Source organism: Leptinotarsa decemlineata, unplaced genomic scaffold (genome assembly GCF_025532065.1).
Source record: "Leptinotarsa decemlineata unplaced genomic scaffold, Ldec_3_MD MMD2_P_RNA_scaffold_6, whole genome shotgun sequence".
In the NCBI taxonomy this organism is placed as follows: Eukaryota; Metazoa; Arthropoda; class Insecta; order Coleoptera; family Chrysomelidae; genus Leptinotarsa; species Leptinotarsa decemlineata.
Genome location: NW_027412533.1, coordinates 2,599,181 through 2,619,124, shown reverse-complemented (window position 1 = coordinate 2,619,124; position 19,944 = coordinate 2,599,181). Strand labels below are relative to the sequence as shown.

General features: G+C 34.4%; 1 protein-coding gene across 6 annotated transcripts in view; it reads left to right on the top strand.

The window, feature by feature from the left end:
- LOC111509589 (protein Fe65 homolog) overlaps positions 1-19,944 on the top strand; it is a 55,006-nt gene that overhangs the window by 15,125 nt on the left and 19,937 nt on the right. Inside the window, exon 1 of one of the 6 annotated variants that reach the window (XM_074169789.1) lies at positions 9,420-9,609. The exons of 4 other annotated variants lie outside the window; for them this stretch is intronic. The gene's annotated coding sequence lies outside the window, so the exon portion shown is untranslated. Of the gene's footprint in view, positions 1-9,419; positions 9,610-19,329; positions 19,693-19,944 lie in introns of those variants that run through there. One more of the 6 variants, XM_074169790.1, reaches the window with a different exon arrangement.

Here is a 19,944-nt window from a genome sequence, read left to right as displayed (position 1 = left end):
AAAAATGTTTTATCATAGGTGACATGAATATTGACCTGCTCGAAAATTCCACAACAACCCATGAATATAAGCAGGTAATTTTAAGTAATGGTTTCGAAATACAAAACCAAATTGTCCTAGAGGGAGCTACTCGTATAGGCCTGACAAAAAATTCTACATATACCATGTCCTCATAAATAAAGGAATACGATGTAGCATTAACATCAAGGAAACTTGTCTCTCAGATCATAACATTATGGAAATCACAATAGATGATCCGAGTGCTATCAAACTAAGCTTGGTAAAAATAGATAGAAATCGAGTTAACTACAAAAAATTCAAAGAAAATGTTAGAATCCGACTAAATAAGTAGAAAATGAAAAACTTTGAAGAAATCATAAAAATCATTGTAGAGAAAAAAAATGCTGCACAGAAACAACAATGCTGAAGGGAAAAGAGGAAATGAATGGATAACATCGGAGTTTTTAGACAGAATCAAGGTTTAATCATTTGAAAAATGATATTAATACAATGAGAGAGTACCTGAAAAGGAATTGGACTGAAAAACAAATGAATAACGCAGAAAGCAATTCAAAAAAGATATGGTAAGTCATCAATAATGTCATACATAATATCAATAGAACAAAAAGGAAAACTAGTATAGGCAGAATAACATTAGAAGATGGAACCTGTATTACAGATGACCACCAAGTTGTTAATAAATTCTGTAAGCATTACTCTGAGGTAGGAGAAAAGATCACGGAGAACATACAGGATACGGATTTGAACTTCATAGAACAGGAAAACAATAAATCCATATTTCTCCAGCCTATTGATAAAAAAGAAATTTCAACTATAATTCACTCTCTGAAAAATGATTCAGCACCAGGATATGATGATATAACTAAGGAGGGGTTGCTGCATATTATTGATATAATCAGAGATCACCTAGTAAAGCTAATAAATGACATTATGGAAAAGGGATACTTCCCATTGGAACTAAAAATAGCTAAAGTGATACCTATATATAAAAATGGAAAACATGATAGGCTAAAAAATAACTACAGGCCCATATTACTGTTAAGTGTCTTCTCTAAAATAGTGGTGAAAGTGTTGAAAGTCAGAATAGTTAGATTAATTAATGAAACTTTCTGCTTTGACTCGTATCAAAATGGCTTTCAAAAAAAAAGTACTCTGAGTGCAACAACAGACTTATTGAACTATGTCGCTTCTGAATTGAATAAAAAGAAATATAAAATAACGGTATTTGTAGATATCAGAAAAGCATTTGATAATGTGAATGTAGATAAGATTATAAGCAAACTGTTTAATATGGGATTCAGAGGTGTTGCTTATGAACTTCTAAAAACGTACCTAACAAAGAGAAAATTATACACAAAATTGAGTATAATATAAATATTGGTGTGCCACAGGGGTCACTTCTCGGACCTATACTATATCTTTTGTATGTCCACTCACTGAAAATGGCTGGTTTGAGTGCAAGATACTTTAAACTTTGCTGATGATACTGCACTAGTATATTCAAATAACTGTCTAGAAACATCAGAACAAACAGTGAATAATGACCTAATCAAATACTATCAATGGCTACTAATAAATAAGTTAGCATTAAATGTTGAAAAAATTATATATATGGTGCTAAAGCACAAAAACAAACCAAATCGGACAATACAATGATATATAAACAATAACTACTAAAAGAAGTCGAAGTTTACAAATACTTAGGACTGTTGATCGATAATAAACTCCAGTGAACAGAGCATATCAACAAAGAAATAACAAAAATTGTCTCAATGACAGGAACATTAATACGCTATGCAAAATCTATAAACCACAATGTAAAAAAATATATTACAGCTATATTGAATCACACATAAGGTATCTCATACCACGTTGGGGAAATGCATCACAACAATTAATTAACAAACTAGGAAGAGCGCAAAATAAATCAATAAAAACCCTATATAACTTGTATCGACCAACTTCCACAAACATTGTTTATGAAATAACGGGATTCCTGAAAATAGAAAAAATCATTACACTTGAACAAGTTAATCTTACACATGGAATCTTGATTAAATACATCTTATGTAATATCACCATGGAAACAGTAGGAGTTACACATAATCACAATACAAGAAATGCTGTAAGAATGAAACAAATATACATGAGAACAAAGAAAAATCAGGATACACCCTTCTATAGAGGAATCCAGCAATACAATAAACTTCCTGTAGACTTCACAAACATTGCTTCTGTGGCTGAATTTAAAAAAGCTTTAAAGAAATTGTATTCGAACATGCAGATAACTGTTTAGAAAGTAGGCTGATTGAGTATAATTTTACCATGTTGAAGTTATCAAACAATAGTTACAGCAACATGTAGTTGTAGAACTTTATTTTATCATTTCAATTTTTTTTCACCTTTACTTTATATTTTTAAATTTTTATACATACTTTTTGTTTTTATTATTTTGTTATATTGTTAAAAATAACTACACAAGATTATATTAATCAAAGAATACTTTGTAGGCCATAACACCAGATCTATCCTGATTACTGGCAATTATATGTTTATAAATAAATAAATAAATTAATGGTATTTTTTTCTACTATATGTTTTTAGATAATCTTTAATTCTACTGGTATTGTTAATAGTTGAAAATTAACCTTTTATATTCGTTACTGAAACCCCTCAACCTACATTCTACGGCTCCCACGCAAAAGCAGGAATAAAAAGATCGATGTCCCGGCGCCGTCACAACATAAACAGACCCTTTGACGCCGTCTATGCACGCACGTCGATATAAAACCGTTTATGCATTGGGAACTTTTGGCCTACTAAACGGATGGGTTTTACCGACGGAATATACTTTTCGTAATTGCTCTTTTTGTACCGTGACAACTACTAATTACCGGGATAGATGTGTACTCAGCGGTATGGGCGAAGGGGCACGGTCGTGGTTTTGATTTGTGATTTTTCTTTTCATAGACAGACCGCAAAAAAGCGGTGTACGAATCGTTAAAGGGTCGGCATGAGTGCTAGCAAAAAAAATCAACAGTAAAAAATGTTTTCAAAATCAAGCTTTTATACACTTGCTCGAAAAATAAGAAAATAACTTTATAGGAACATCAGCTTTCATGACCGGAGTCATGATTGAAGAGAACCAAGTCCGGACTACTAACTAGCCCGTGGTCGAAGGAACCTGAAGTAGCAGTTTCGTCTGCTAATGCGGCAGACATCATCAGTGGTATATGCGTTGATTGCAGGGACGAAGGTTATATTTTGAAATCTCGGCGACGACTGACTGCCAAGCTAGGTGCTCACTCGTATTTATAATTTCTGAAGGTGGTGGGGGTGGATTAATCGGAAAAACCCAGTAACAATACAGACCAAAACAGAACGACTCAGAAAAAGTTGGGACCAAACAGGTGTGAACATTTGCACGGACACCCATCCATCCATCAACCCCCACTACCATCCTTATCACCGCACCACCCTCTGAAATTAGAAATACGAGTGAACACGTAGCTCGTCAGTCAGTCGTTGCGAGACTTCTATATATGACTTTGGTCCTCGCGGTCAAAGTACATGTCACTGATGATGTGTGCCGCAGTAGCAGACGAAACGTGTGTCCTCTTCAATAAATAGGTAAACTCTAAATTGAATCAAACCCATCATTTTATTTCATTACTCAATGTATGTGACATATTTGTCACTTATTTCATTGAAAAAAACCTTTTTTCTCTTGTATTTACTTGTGTCAAGTAAAGTTACTTGTTGAAAGTTGAATATCTATCGTATTCTTGTTTATCGTCATATATAAATCTCGCAACAGGCTTCATATAAATTGTGTGATGAAATCAATTAATGGGTTTGATTCAATATAAAGTTTATTTTCTCAGATCGTGTAAATAAAAGCTTATTTTCAAAAATGTTGTTCCTTAGCCTCACATTTCATTTGCGTCATTGTAACATGGTCCCTACAACATTTGTTTATGAAAAGAAGAAAAGAAAAAAAAATTATTTCACATCATATGAATCCATTTACAGGACAATATATAATATAATAATGCAGTATAAATAAAGGCTACTTAAACTAAATATATAACATGTAAGTGCAATTTGTTACCATTCATTTAAAGTAGAACTCATGTGAATGATATCTGATTTTTATTCCACAACGAATGTTTGAAATGCAAACTGAATAGAGAAAAGTATCTTCTGTATAATTCAGTGTTCATATAGAAGTATTTATTTCGAAAGAATTTTTTTCTTTCGTATAATTCAATGTTTATATGAAAGTAGCTGTTTCAAGAGGACTTTCTTTCAGTTTGTGTCTGAAAGTTACTTCTTCGCATGATCTACACATCCATGTATAACGTTACTTAGTTTCAACCTTTTCCAAGGTTGGATCTAGAGGTATAGAAAGTGATCTGTCGACTCGTAGTAGCTTGAGGTACGTTGAAGTTAATTTGTTCTAATAACGAGGGTGCATCAATGGAACAATGCAAAATTTTGTATAACATAACAATACTTGATGAAACTCTACGTTGCTCCAAGGAAGTCAGACCGAATCTTTGAAGTAGTGTGGAGTGGTCAGTTCCTCTAGTAGGGTATACGCCCTCAGTTCTAAATGCAAGAAACTTCAGAAAACTCCTTTGCACATTTTCCTAGGTTTCCTTATGTACATTATAGAGAGGATACCAAATCAAAGTAGCATACTCTAACTTGGAACAAATGAGAGATGTATAAAGTATGGTTAAGGCGGTAATATGAGTGAATGATTTACAGTTGTGCAGAACAAAGCCAAGCATGTACAACTAAACCCCACCGAACCAAATGTTATTTTCCCATATTTTCTGTTGAAAAAATTGTGCAAGAAAATATCGTTTATTGGAGCTTTTTGAGACGGTGTCTATTCTTGAAACATAACCCCAATCTAACAAGAGTTTTATAGTTTTGATATCATAGCGGAAAACTCAGTAGACAAGGTCTTGTAAGAAATCTTGATCTTAGCTCTTTCTTATCTATTCTTAAAAGCTGATCAGCTTAGCATGTCATTACATTATTATTTGATATCCCAAGTGAATAAGACGATAAAGAAATAAAAATTATTTTTACCAGCATTCAGAATATATTATCCACAAGTTATCGAAATATGTTATGAAAATGATAATGGGTGACTGCGATGTGGTAAGGAAAATATATAGAAAAGTTATGGGGGAAAAGTAAACACCACACATGAAAGAAAATGGGAAATTACCAATAGAAAAGATAATTATGAAACGTTGATTTTCGAGGATGATAGATTTTCTAATCAATTGGATCTTATATTGATAGAAAGCAAACATGTGGGAATCTTTCGCAGAATAGACTGCATAGTAGTAGTAAATATTTTTGGGCTTTAACGTGAGTAAAACTACTACAAACTCTTAACTAAGTTGTAAAAATTAGGATAAATCGAGGTTTTCAAAAAAAAGGGGAATAACTAGGAAAGTTTAGGAACAAGCAAAGAAAAACAAAACAAGAGGAAAATTGCGTCAGAAATTTTAACTAGGAAGTCAAAAGTAATCGAACGCTATTAGTAGAAGTAAGATTGGGACACTGTAGGCGTCTTGCTGGGAAAGTTTGACAAATAGGTTGAATATGTCGACGAACGTCTGAATCAAGATGCGTTATATAAAGAGCAATATAGACATTAAATAACAGAAAAATTCCCTTCGTTCAATCTGCGCCATACATAAAAAGGGAGGCAGGAACGAAAGTTATCGTAGAATTGCTCTTCTGGATGTAACAAGGTATTGACGCTGATAATGAGATATAGATTGAAGTAGTATGAAAAATGTATGATTCAAGAAAGGAAGGTCGACTAATTTTTAAATCTTCACAATGAAACGACTATCACATAATAGTTATGAGGATAATCTAAGAATGCACATACCAATAGACTATAGGCAATAATTGGATACGATAAAGAAAAACAAATATGAAGCAGTGAAAGTTTAACAGTATCAGGAAAGCTAATAATCCTAGTCGAAATGACACCACAAGAGTCGGAAGGTTACACCGGAAGGAAACCTGTCCAACGTATTCGTAAATAATACGGGAGAGTGGTATAGAAGAAAATATATCGCGGAAAACACCAGGGCATAGCCTAAACGAATGACGAGAACATATGAATTAGAAAAGATATTTAGGAAATTAGAAGTCACTGTAAAAAATTACGAGTCGCGAATTAACGAAGTTGAAACTGATTTATGGAATTCTGGATAAACAGAGCAGTAAAATCAAAACAAAAACAAAACAAAGCAAAGGTTTTCTGTTTGAAAAAATAAACACTTAGCAGTTAACAAGAGAAAGAATTGAAGCCTTGATTTTTAGAAGAACAAACATTAAAGTATACACGGCAGTCATCCAAGCAGCTCTTATGGAGGCAAATGTAAGATTATGAGCAGAAGTAAACCAAGAAAGAAACTGAAAATATAGGAATGATGTTTGGGGGAGTGCAAGAAACTGACAGAGAAGGGAAAACAGGAAATTGATAAATCACCACAAACAACTCTGCATTACACATATTGTCTGGGCACAAAGAATATGTTCGTTAGGTCATATCTACAGGAGGACAGCAAAATCTCACCCAAATAAAACGCCATCAGGAAGAGAGGGATGAAAAGAGAGAGAGAACGACCAGAAAAAAGATGGTCAGATGAAATCCGAAGATGATATATAGTTTCTTGATGATAATAGTTGTGAAGGTTTGGAATAGTATTTCCTCATCTTTAGGTATATAATATCTCGAGGTCACCACTGAATATATCTGCCGCAGTAGCAGCCGGTACGTTTGGTACAATAACTTCTTTTCGACCACTGCTTACCAGCCTGGATTTTGTTTTTTCTCATTATTCACTTGGCTATTACTACGACGGAAATTGTATTATATCCGACAGACACATGCGCAAGTTTTCTCATAGAGGACAATCTTGTAGATGATTTCCGTTCGTCCAGCAGCAGCACCTCGCTGAAATCACCTGCAAACCGATTTCAGAGTAATCACCTACAAAACGATTTCAAAGTATTACACCTCATCGGTAAAGAACAGATTCAACGAAGACAGCAGTTTGGTAGTCTTCTGATTTCATCGAAGTTCTATCATGTATACGAAACTATCGTCTGAATCTGGAGCCGTTTTATCCAGAGTGAAGTAGTAACAGTTCCATCTCGTTAATGAAGCCCCAAGCAGAGAAAAAGCGTTCCGTGTATACCAACTCTAACTGATATCAAATCAGACTTATCAGGCTGTTTCGAGGCTGATATGGCTTTTTAGTGGCATTAATCATCAAATATTTTCAATCAAGAATATTTGAAATTCAGTCAGAGATAAACTGAAAAAAGGAATTCCAGATGAACAAGTTTGTGGTAATTCTCAATCATACGCTGATAATGATTTCACATTCAGAGGAATCCTGCTGATGACCAACGAGAAGTGTGTAAAAAATTCCGCTGAGATAAAACTTGCACATGTGTCAGATATATTCCGATATCTCTTGTGGTATTAGTCAGGAAAATATTCGTTTTCAGGTATTCGCAGATCCTACTGCGTGGGATGGTTGGGTAGAGTGAATGTTTTGAACATAAATTTGAAATATTTATTTTTTTGGCCTATGTATTTCTTCTAGTCAAAATCATCAGACTAATTGGATTTCTCTCCATATAATAATGCACACCTTTTGAATTCTAAATATAAAGTTTTTGTTTAATTGAATGATAATAATAATAATAATAATCTTCATTCAATCCTTACAGATCACATGATAGACAAATTTACAATCAACAATATTAAAATATCACAATTTAATAGATTTGTTCACATATACATGAAAACATGTATAACATTTATATTCATACATATGAGCAAACACATTTTCATTTTGCATCAAGAAATTTTGTGATACTATAGTAACATTTGTCTTGCAAATATACTTTCAATTTTGATTTGAAGAAGTTTTTATTCCGTTGCTCTCTCAGGTTTGCGGGAAAATGATTGAAAAACTTTATACCTCTATATGAGGGGCTTTTTTCATAGAATGATGAGCTGTGTGCAGGAATTCTGATGAGGTCTCAGTTTCTAGTTGGGTAACCATGGCAATGAGAAACTGTTTGATACATCTCAACATGTTGTATAAATAACATTATATATACATTTGAAAACATAAATACATGGAACTGTTAAAATTTTATATTTTTGAAAATATGGTCGACATGATTCATCTGGTTTTAGTTTGAAAATGAGTCGAATAATTCTTTTTTGGGGAACAAATATTGTGTTTTAGTTACTGGAGCATCCCCAGATGTTGATGTTATGGATATGTTGCAGTAGATTAGAGCATAATATACATTGATGAGTTGATTGATATTGAACATTTAAATTGCAATATAGCATAGTAATCTGTGTTCACTTTTTTGCTTATGACATCAATATTATTTTCCCAACTCATTCCACTATCTATATAAGTTCCAAGGAATTTCCTAACTTCAGAAAGATGAATAGTGCTATTTTTGACAACCACTTGAATATCAGTCACAGATCTCCATACAGACTGTTTTCTCTGCATTCACTATTAAAAAAAAAATTCTTTCACACCAATTCATGAATTCTTCTGCTAAATTATTTAGTTGTTTTTTGTAAGTCTTCAGGACTATCTGCATCGATGGCCAATGTAGTATCATCTGCATAGAGAACTACTGAATTTGAACTGATATAGTCAGGTAGATCGTTTGTGAATAATAAAAAAATAAGCGACCACAAGATCGATCCCTGAGGAACTCCCCGGTCCATCTCATAATATTCAGATGTATGCTCTCCGATTTTAACTGATATTTTCCTGAAGCGCATGTATGACATCAGCCATGACAAGAAATTTCCACGAAAACCAAGGGAATATAATTTACTTTCGATTATCTCCAGATCAATAATGTCGAATGCCTTCGATAAGTCAAAGAAAAGTGCTCCCACATATCTCATTTTATCTAGTGAATCGTATATATATATTTGAAAAAATTGTACGAAGCACTTTCGGAATTGGGATAAAAATGAGTACATTTTATTATGAACACATCTTTCAAATACCTTCCCGATAATGGCGAGAATTGTTAGTATTACAGTGTTGCCAAGTCTAATTTTGATAACACGTCACCAGACTATTTTTTTATAGATTATAGGAATCCTAATGACGAAAAAACCAAAAAAAAATGAGACAACTTACGTTTAGCCGTATCTAACCGAAAAAATCCATCGTGGGAAACTTTTTTCAGTACAAACATTTTCCAACCCTCCGCCTCTGAAGGCTAGGCGATAGGAAAAATCAATAACGGCTTCAAGGGGGTGCGCGGCGTGCATGTCCCTCTTCTCGACTCCCCTAGTCGTTCGCTGTGGCCGCGGCTTCTCGAACTCTACCCTCTAGCAGAGAAGCGCCCCTAAAAAGTCACCACAAAAATCCGAAATTATTATGTGAACCAGCAACGCGAACCTTCTTTTTTCTTTCGACTGTGTTATTGAAGTATTTTTCAGATCCACAAGTGTACCGATGTGGAATTCGTACCGGTTTGGTGAGTATTCGGACATCTTGGAAAATTTGTCGATCGTTTTTCCGGCCCCCATTACTGACCCACCTTCTTATATTCGCTCGATTTCGGGCTTCTGTTAGGGGTTTATACGAAATCGTTGAGCAATTTATCACTTGGCCGATTCGTTATCATAGATGTTATTCTAATTTAATTTGCGGTGGTCAGGATTTCGGATGAGAGCGCTGCAGTGAGTTTGGCCTACATTGCCAAACATTTAGTACATTGTGTAACAAGTGAGTTCCATTCCATACTCATTCATGACTTATCATTGAAAATATTATTGTTAACTTTTTTTTCATAAATGTAATACTGTTGAACGTCTGGCGTGAAAATAAATGTGTATATCAACGGTAGAAGTATATTTCCAGGTTTCAGTTTCAGGTAGCCTCGATGTCAATTTTGGCTTCAACGATGCCCCGTGCGATATTGATCTGCTCATTTTATTGGGATCTCGAATTAGTATTCCTTGCTTACTGCAAAATGTTGTACACTTCCGTTTGAAAGATGGATGTATATTGACTGAGCGGCAACTGTAATGTAAACTTTTTCCAGCATAATATAATTCAGCTCCCATCCCAAATCTGTTTTTAACCCAGCTGAAACCAAGTGTTTTGCAAAGCATGTTTTCAGGATGAACATTCCTGATCGGTTTGTCACTTCAACTGTGGAGTTTGTGTCGAAACTTCACTTCGGTGCCATGTGGTTCGTGAATATATTCAATATTCGTTCCTCCGCATGTTCCGAAATTTCAATTTCATCTGATCCCTTATAGATAGGTAAATTTTCCATTCTGAATTTCCCTCTGTTGCCTCTCCAATGCTGATACATCATGTTTGGTTACAGCTCCATGTCCTGTCTTGAGTACGACTGACTTGCATTAGTGCTACCTTTATTTTTTTATCTATTTGTGTGTCTTTTCCATGCCAGTCTGGGATCTACTATCATTTCCAGATATTCAACCTTCCCTAAGAGCTGTATCTTTTTACCTAGGAGTTGTAGAGGTTCTAGTCCTTCTACCTAGGTCCTCTCGACGAATGCTATGGTCGATTTGTATGTAGAGCCCTCCATTCTCGGTCCATCCATCTTGTAAAATTCAAGGCCTGCTACATTCGTCCTCTTACTATATTATTGTATTTGCCTTGGGCTAGGACAACTAATTTGTTTGTACTCTATATCCATTATAGTCCAGAAGGCGTTATAAATCGTGGTTTCATAAAGGTGGATATATGCCCCCCTCAGGAGCTCTTTGCACACGTGTCTGAATGATTGATTCTAGGGACGCATTATTCAATATCCAATAAACATGACCTGTAGGCATGTTGCTCTCGATGCAGTGATATATTAGCTAGTGCAAGTAATTTGATAGAGATAGCCGATACTCATATCGATCCATTATATAGCAGTCAAAATAAACTTTAAGGTTGAAATTTGACTTCTAGTGGAAATTTCATATGAAAGTGTTTTTTTTGAATAATTTATCGAGTAGTTTTTCTAAAGTTTTCGTTGCAAATAACATGTGACTGATTGGTTTCGTATTATTTGCAATCTCGGTCTTTGCAGAGTCCTGTTCGATTTTTTCAGGTTTTGGAATGAAGGTGGCCTTAATCAGTCTCCATGTTAGGTAACAAACACATTATTGTGAGATTTTCACTACACTAGTGAAACATCATTTGGGAAAATTTTACTTTATGGGATACTCACGGATTTTCGCGATTTTTTCTGTGATGGTAGGAATTCAGAACACTTTTTATTTTTTGTCGGACTCAATTAGTTTTCGAGATATAGCCTGTCAAAGTTTGTATGATGTCATATTTAATCTTTTTTTATTAAGCAATAAACGATTGCAATTCACATATTTTCAATTCAACACATCTTTTTCCATATCATCGCATTTTTTCTATCCCTTTTCATTCACTTAGTATCTTGAAATTAGATTGAAATTCCATAATTTGTCACATGTTAACTCAACCTAACCTAACCCGACCTAACCTAACTCAGTGTAACCTTACTTTATAATTTTAAAAAACTATGTATCCACAACATCTAACCTGACCTGACAATAACATTAAAAAAACCGACAGTTTACCGACATTGGAACATTTCTAATATTTATTTCAAAATATTGTAGCACCATAACAATAGCACACAATTATAACACTTGAAACAACAGTGACTCCAGAACCAGACTCACCGTCCAAAATTTTTAAACCAGAAGTTTTGGTTCTTTTTGCAGCATTACTGGATTAATGCCTCCTGGTTCTGACGAAATACGATTGACATGAATTTAACAGTTCTGAATTTGCCCAGGACACCGTTGTAACGTTTCATTCGGAGGAGTGTACCTAGCTCTTTTCCTGTCTGTCTCTCTTCATGTTTTTGTGTACTCCTTGATATTTGACATTTTATTATTTATTTTGATCACAATTGTAACGATACAGCTGAAAAATTTTTTTGACTACCAAATTTTCTAATTTACGGAGTCAGAAGTTGACTTCAAGTTTATCAGTTGTTGACACTACAGTACCTAATGGTAAGTTTTCATATGATTTTTTAACAAGTATCGACCAGTTACATTCAATATTATGAAATAATACAACTTCATAATGTTGGACACTGTTGACCTAGGTGATACAAAATTAATATTTAATCTCGAATGCGTTGTTTAACCTTTTCATATTGTTGAACTAGGTTAACACGCTTCATGCATGCTTCAGAAAGTTGGAAGGTGATATACCTAAAATAGACCACAATGTTGGATTTTTGGGGGATCATTTGGTAACTCGTGAAAATGTTTGAATATCTGGCCTCAATGGAATCTTTGGATACTCTATTCCGGGGAATATCTAGACTCTAGACCTTCATACAGACCTGAAATGTCTGAGTACAACTTTAGAACAACTGGTCTTAGACGACTTGTATTAAGAGTATTATGTTTTCTATTTTCTAAAAAGAAATTCATCAGAATTTTTGTAGGATCTTGTTATATTTCGTTATCTCAGCAACTCTATCAAAAGGTATCTCAAAAAACGAAAAGTTCTAATCCGCCTTCTGCCAGATATTTTTCCCGTGGTAAGTTATTTATTTGAAGATGAATAAATTCCCAATGGCTGACGAGATACGAGTAGCCATGATGTTCCATAGGCGTTTCTGAGTCTATACCCATGCCATAGTCTACCTATAACACAAGACTAATGACTATGTAGTCGAGCCGAAAACACAAAAAATTAATTAAACCTGTTTCATAATTATTTTTTATGGGAAGGAGAAATGAATCAAAGCCAGTGTCATATCAGTAGATGAGCTACTAAACATTGTTATGGCTGTGATTACACCTGTCACGACAAATAAAATAAATATAGTTTAAAAAGCTAAAAAATACGCTTTTGAAGAACATCGAACTAAAAAGTTAAAAAATATTTTTTATTTTTCATTTTTTAGTTTCGTGTGCTATAAAAGCGTGTTTTTTAGTCTTTTTAAACTATATTTATTTTATCTAAACTGTGGGATCAATCAGCCGTATATTGTTTAGAAAAATGACCATTGATATGTTTCGATTCCGGAGAGGGAGCCTGAAAATCAGCTACCAAACCCAAGGCAGCAGGCGCGCGTGGTAATAAAAAAATACTTTCTTCAAATTAAGAAATACATGTAAAATGAGTTCGAATTATATCAAGGAGGTTACGTACAGCGCCATCTGCCCGCGAATATATCAAGCAATAATGTCGATATATCAAAAGGTTACGTATAGCGCCATCTTCCCGCGAATAGATCAAGCAATACTGTCCATAATTCTGTCAAATACAGGTGAAGATAATAAAAGCGCGTTAAAAAGGAACATCGCTTTATATTTTAATATCTCACTTATTCTTATGATGCACTGTTTGAAACCTTTGGTGTAGTGATGAATATTACTGGAGTTTTTTCCAACACCAAATCGTCATTTCTAACACCTCGACACGTGTTTCGATCACCAATTGATCATCTTCAAAGAGGAAGATTAAACTTTATGAGTTTATTCTTCCTCTTTGAAGATGATCCCTTGGTGATCGAAACACGTGTCATCTTCAAAGAGGAAGATTAAACTTTATGAGTTTATTCTTCCTCTTTGAAGATGATCACTTGGTGATCGAAACATGTGTCGAAGTGTTAAGAATAACGATTTGGTGTTGGGAAAAAACTCCAGTAATATTCATCTCACTTCTTTTTTAATTCATTCTGCATCAATTTGAATTTCATGATTTGATGCAATCCTGCTTTTGAAGGTTGTGGTCAGACAAATAATTGTTCCATTTTTTCTTCGTATTCGCGTGCTTCTACATAATTAATTGGCTTTGCGGTGGTCAGGATTGTAGGTGTGAAGTTTTGCATTTCGAATGTATTATAGACATATCTTTTAGTAAATGTGATGAAAGTGTTTTGGTAAATTTTTAAAACAATTGAAGAATGTCTCATACTTCAAAGCTACTCCCCGTTTATTTTTTATCTTGATTTTTGTTTCCATAGACTAGAACGTCTAATTCAGACCAAATTAACCTGGATTTTCGGTAAGAAGATCTTTGGGAACTGTTTCCACATCCTCCAGAAGGTACTACTCATTGAATGCTATACGTTCAAGTTTATTCAAATAAAACTAAAAAATAATAAAGAAATCTGTCAGTACGCCCAATTGAAAAGTGGATTCAGTCATACATATCCGACAGAACTCTCGAAAGTGTTTATTGAGAGTGAGTTAACTTATGACTTTGACATTCGGATTGGCACCCATAAGGTAGTCTCTTCGGGCCGTTGCTCTTTTTATTTCATGTGAACGATTCATTCTCTCACGTCAAACAGGAACGTACCTGTATCTATGCGAATGAAAATACAGTTGTCGTTCCGGAGTCTTCTCAGGCCAAAATTCAATCTTTCAGGGAATACTTGTGGCATATAAATAAATACATCACAATCAGCACGATACTTAGGTCTGGAACTTGACTAGAGTCTCTCATTCAACAATCACATAGATGTTGTTTGTATAAAACTAATCAAGTTATGTTATGTTTTTGACACTCTCAAATCAAATTTCCTTAAGGCGTACCTGATTAATTCATATTATGCAAACTGCATCATTGTATGGAGAATCTCTACCGAAACATCCAGAGTCTGGTGTAGTGTATACCGATTCAGGCTCGCCCCTAAAATTTTTGTCTCTCCTGGTTTCAATGTGGAATTTTGGGTTTTCGAATGGTATCACAATTCAGATTGATTGGATCAATTATTTATGTAGCATTTTCAGTTTCACAGGAAATTATCCTAGCTTTGGAATTTCAAAAATTGTATGAAATTGTGAGAGTTGATCCAGAATTACCTTGTAGCATACTAAACTCAGAGAAGTCTCGTTTTGCGAATAATGGCATGTTTAACAGAAACAATACTGGCTATTGGGATCTCGAAAGTGCTCATCTTTAACGAGAAAGCAATTTTCAAGAACGATATGAGTTCGACGTATGGATGGGCATAATAGGACAAATATTGATTGGTACAATTATCTTCCAAGGATCTTTAATAGGAAAGCGATACTTGGAATTTCTCCAGAATAAAACAAAAGGGTACCTACTTAGAAAATTTATCGTTGGCCATCAGAAATTATATGTTTTTCCTGAAAGACGATGAAACTCCTCATAATACCGGACGTGTGGTACAATTGAGTTTTTAGTGATAGATGGGATGGGAACAATGGCCCAATGAGGTGGCCTACGAGATTTCCTTCGCATACTTCGGTAAAAATAATAATAATAATAATAATCTTCATTCAGTAGAACACAAGATTACAAAAAGGATAAGATCTATCAATGTGTCATCTTTCACTCCAACCGATTTCCTGGAGTTTTTGAAATCTACTAGATACTCGTTAGGACAACAAATGGATTGTTCCGAAGTCTTGGGGTTCTTGTTGAATACTCTTTATGAGCAGAATCAATACTCCTGACCACTCTGGATTGAATGATTCCGTACAGTCGATCTCGTGTTGTGTTTGTAAATCTTTTACTGGAAAAATCCTCACTTCTTTACTTTGTAGCAAATGTTCAAGTGGTAGCAAAAACGTATGTGGGACTGGAACTTCAACTAGCGTTTCCTAATATGACTAATAACCAGTCCGTGCAAAGCTTATTGTTAAATCATCTGAAAATGGAACTTTTGACAGGTGATGATCGACTGTATTGCCAAACTAACTGACAGTTATAAGAAAACAAGTATAGCTGAGGCATCAGTCAATCTAATAATAACACTGATGATCTTCAAACATGACTCAACCTCTGACGGAAGCACCAAACTTTTACGAAGGTTCGAAATAGATGAACACTCCAATCTAGCAAACCACTATTATAATCTTCATGCAGTCATTGTTCACTGTGGTTCTGGCGTTGAATCTGGTCATTATTACGCCTTGGTCAAAGACGAAGTGGACTGGTTTAAGTTTGACGATAGTCATGTCACTAAGTGTTCTAACGATGTATTGAATCTATTGGAGCCTCTGGAGACACCCTACATTTTGTTTTATGAAAGAGAGGATATTGGCAGATCAGTATCGTCAGATGATGTGGTGCTGCAGGTTTCTTCGGGTTTTCCTGCAGCTGAAAAAGAAAATGCGCCACTTGAATCAATGAAGTCGCCCCGGGGCGCCCAACAATTTTTGTTGTGGTTTTATTATTTCATGATTTGTATTTCAGAATTATTAAAAATCTTCCATTACGCTACAACATTTCCTATGCAAACTGAAAAGCCGAAGTTCATCTTAAGCACCCGCAGTGCACAAAGATGGTCTTCCACTCAACCTTTGGACAATCAATACAAAAGATCGCAGACAACTGAATGTTTTCGAAAGGAGGGGAGTTTCATATTCTTAAAATCATTTGGAATAGCATTGTAAGTGGTCGATATATTACAGGAAAAACTATCAAACGATGATGATTTGTGGATTGGTGGTGTTATAGTACCTTTCGATCTAATATTAAGATTGTGAACATCAGTGCGGAACACAATCTTTCTGTAAAGGTAGGAAGGAGTTTGGGTAGTAGTTATTTTATGATATAAGGTGGAGCAGTGAAGTTTTCGGCGAGATTTCATATTCAGCCCACCGGCTTCTCGTAGCTTATGACTGATAGATTGACGCCTACGAATACCATAGATGAAGCGGATACAATAGTTTTGGATTTTCTGGATTTTTTGCGTAAATGTTGCCGTAAGACAAGAGCTAAAGATCGTATCGCAATGAGAAATGTGGAAAGAACTAGAGACTCGCAAAGTATTTTTTTAAGATTCAAATTCAAAGTTGGAGAGAACTGGAGAGAGAACAATGTTATGGGGGCGAGCTTGAATCAGTTTACACCCGGTATTTTTGACAGTTGTGTGAACTTCTGCTATAATATTAGGTATAACTTTTCGTTCTGGTGGGTTAAGTTCGAATTGGTTTAGCCAAATAATTATTTTACTTTTAATGAATAGTTATAGGTCGGTAATGTTGCTTCCTTCTATGTATCACTACCGTTCACTTGTTATTATTCTGATAGGTATGCCTTGAGGTACTTTTTCGATTATCCAGGTTCCATGATTCTGACTGAGCAATCTGCAGTTGAAATCTCGATTTGAAGGGCACTCAGAGGGAAATTAAACAAAACAGTAACCTCGTCCTCCACTTTGCTACTAGGTTTTTTTCGTAGTTAATTAACACCCCATTCGTCGTCGCCTACTCGCTTTTTATCGTTTTCTGGAAAATAACATTCTTATCTGTAAGCAAATATCGCGTGACTCACCGCCGAGAATAATCGAATGCAGACTTGGCGGCGCCGTTTCATTACATCCAGCCATTGATCTATTCCCAGGGTTGCCAGATAATTCAGCTCGATTTCGGTCTAACGCGGTCGGCTAAAAGTCAACAAGTTGTCCAGGAAGAGGCATTTACACAAAAAAATATAATTATGACTGAAATAAATATTAGTTCACATCTCGTTGCAGGATAATTCAGAGGATCGCGTCTTCAGAGTATACAATATTCCGTTTGCTAAATATGGGACATTTTTGTAATATCTTGTTAACTTATTTTTAAATATTTTCAATATTTTCTTGTTCTCGTTCATTTGTAACAAATAACTTATTTTAAGAAATTTCAGAGATGCGGAAATTTACTGAAAACGAAAAATAATATAATCACAATCTGTCAAAACGAAATTTTGATGGATTTTTCAAAGTGGTAAAATGAATTGAATATTCGCTGAATGGATACATAGAAATATCCTATGGTTGCAAGAGTTGCTGCAACTCTTGGAAGGCGTATTGGAGCGTTTGAAGCGTTTTCCATTGTCTAATATGATATAAATTGATTTGAAATCCCTGAAAGAATCTGTGAAAAATTAAAAAGATCAGCTGAAAAATAACAATTATATTATTAAAAAAATGAAATTACAATGAAATAAAATACAAGCAACAACCAAAAAATCAAAAATTGAAATATTAACACGAAGTTATCACCCAAACACAGTTATCGCCCAAAGACGATTGTGGATACTAACAATCGAAATGTCGTAAACTAACTTTGTTTCGAACCTTTCAATTTTTTTTTAATTTTCTTTTCTTGTTAATATTTTTTTTTAATTTTCATCCCGTGTTAATATTTCAATTTTTTGATTTCTTGTTTGCTCCTTGTATTTTATTACATTGTAATTCCAGTTTTTTTGACTAATATAATTGTTATTTTTCAGCTAATCTTTTTAATTGAGAGCATTATAATCCAGATACTTTCTTAAATTCCGGTTGGAGTTAAAAAGTATAATTCTTAGACATTAACATGTAATGTTTCTTAAGAATAAAGCATCACTATCATATTGTAAATTTCTTGTAGGTATCAACTATTATAGAATCTAAAAATTTATTAATGGAATTTTTCTTAGCGGCATCGCAGGGGATAATTTTGCTATATAAGTGAACTGCTTTTCACCCAGCGCTACAACAGTAGCTATTGTTGTAGTGAATTGCGTTTTGGAATTGAATTGTATCTATATTATGAACATTTGTAATTATTATCATAAATTGACTTTCACCAAGTAATTGGTCAGTCTATTCAAAACAATTGGTTTTATTTATGAAATTCACTAAAAGTACCCTCATGCTTGGGTATTTTTCATAAAATTTGTCAGCACTTTATCAATTATTCTTTGAATACATTTTATTTCTTTTTCTATCTTCCAACTTCGATAAGTGGAAATTTAAATATTCTAGCATATGTCAGGCAGAGCCATTTCCGTTTTGAGTTTAAAATCTATAATTAAAATATGAAGTTTTCTTACTCTAAAATAGGAAATTCCTACAATTTATTAGTTGTGAAAACCACCATTTGTGTAGCATGAAACACTTCAATCTTTTTAAACTGCCAACAAAAGTTGGCAGTTTTTTATATACCGAATGCAAAATATCAAGCAAACAAAAGCTCAAAAGCAAAAGTCGTGTTTACTTCTAGAAGAAAAGGTGTTCAATCACATATTGTAATGTAATGATTCGTTGCCCCAAATGTAATTAATTTAAACTGTTTCTGAGATTTTTCGAATGTTATTGAAATGAAATGAAGTTGAAGCGGAGTAGTGCCAGCTCTCAAAATATCCTTTTATTTCTCAAATGAATAAATGTCTCTCAGAAGAAATCTTCAGAAAAATGTATCCTCAAAAAATACTCGTTAGAAAAAATCTTCAATTTTGGAAAAAATGTCATAATCTGGCAACCCTGCCTGTGCCTTCGGTGGTGGCGGCGACGGCGGTCTATCGCGTAGAATGATCCGGGCCTTCGGAGACGATTCTGTCGCAATATCGTCGAACGCATCTCGGGAAATCGGAAGGTTCTCCCTGGAAAATTAGTTATTCGTATTTTTCGATTCTCTCCGCCTCTCTCGAGAAAGTCAAATAGGCAATTTTGGTAGTTTGATTAGGCGGGTGTCGGTGTGTTGGGGTGCTTCGGACACGGGGGTGTTGTTTTCAGTATTGTTTCGTTTCTTGCGTCTCTATTTCGCAGGCAGTTCCTTGAAGAAATTTCTGCAAGGTAAACACATTCGAAAACTTAACATAAAATGTATATGACAGAAGTTAATTGAATATGTATTGAATGGATATTGTAGTTATCTTTCAACTGAAGACTATATAAAATTGAAAATTGGCATATTATAAATTTTTAAATTTTAAATTGGTAGTTAATAACGTGCAGTGGCCATTTTTGTCAACAGCTATATCTTATTTTAATTTGTTTTCCATTGATTCAATATTTGATTGTTATATGAGGGGGTTACTGAAATAA